General features: G+C 46.7%; 1 long non-coding RNA gene across 1 annotated transcript in view; it reads left to right on the top strand.

The window, feature by feature from the left end:
• Window positions 1–1,123, top strand: part of LOC122552121 — a 24,972-nt gene that overhangs the window by 7,903 nt on the left and 15,946 nt on the right. The gene's annotated exons all lie outside the window — the stretch shown is intronic.

Raw genomic sequence — 1,123 nt, 5'->3', positions numbered from 1 at the left:
GTGTGTGCAGGAGGGCTTCCTGACACAGTATATCAACAGGTCAACAAGGGGCGAAGCCACATTAGTTTTGATACTGGGTAATGAGCCCGGTCAGGTGTTAGACTTGGAAGTAGGTGAGCACTTTGGTGATAGCGATCACAATTCTGTTATGTTTGCTTTAGTGATAGAAAGGGACAGGTGTATACCACTGAGCAAGAATTACAGCTGGGGGAAATGCAATTACGATGCCATTAGGCAAGATTTAGGAAGCATATGATCGGGAAGGAAACTGCAGGTGATGGGCACTTTAGAAATGTGGAGCTTATTCAAGGAAAAAGCTACGGTGTGTCCTCGATATGTATGTACCTGTCAGGCAGGGAGGAAGCTGTAGAGCGCGGGAGCCGTGGTTTATGAATGAAGTGGAATCTCTGGTCAAGAGGAAGACGGCAACTTATGTTAGGATGGGATGTGAAGGCTCAGTTAGGGCGCTTGAGGGTTGCAAGGTAGCCAGGAATGACCTAAAGAGAGAGCTTTGGAATGCTTTGCCTGCAACAGTAGTAGATTCGCCAACTTTAAGTACATTTAAGTCGTCAATGGACAAGCATATGGACGTACATGGAATAGTGTAAGTTAGGCTTCAGATTGGTATGGCAGGTCGGCGCAACATCGAGGGCCGAAGCGCCTGGATGCGCTGTAGTGTTCTATGTTCTATGTTCCCGGACCTCCTCCGACTCCTGACGCAAGTTTCCTCCACTGAGCTGATGAGCCCTACCCTCACTAAAGCCATCATCTTGTTCCTCACAAAAGTATAGAACATCTTAATTTTTACCTTAATCCTACTCACCAAATCTTTTTCATGCCCGCTGCTCGCTCTGCTGAGATTATTCTTCACTTCGTTCCTGACTACGTTGTAACCCTCTAGAGCCTTGTCTGATCCTTGCCTACTTAACCCTAAGTCATTTTCCTCCTTCTTCTTGAGATATTCTACATCCATTGTTACAATGGAGATATGGAGCTGCAAATGGATTGGAGATGCACATCCTGTCACTTCCAACATGGGCTGCAGGTTACCCACGCTGGGCAGTGATCTAACAGTTTTACTGAACAATGCACTTGGGCAGTGTACACAGTCCTACATGCTGGG

This window comes from Chiloscyllium plagiosum, chromosome 8, assembly GCF_004010195.1.
Source record: "Chiloscyllium plagiosum isolate BGI_BamShark_2017 chromosome 8, ASM401019v2, whole genome shotgun sequence".
Classification (NCBI taxonomy): domain Eukaryota; kingdom Metazoa; phylum Chordata; class Chondrichthyes; order Orectolobiformes; family Hemiscylliidae; genus Chiloscyllium; species Chiloscyllium plagiosum.
Note: the sequence above shows the minus strand (reverse complement) of the source record. Positions and strands in the feature narration are given on the sequence as shown.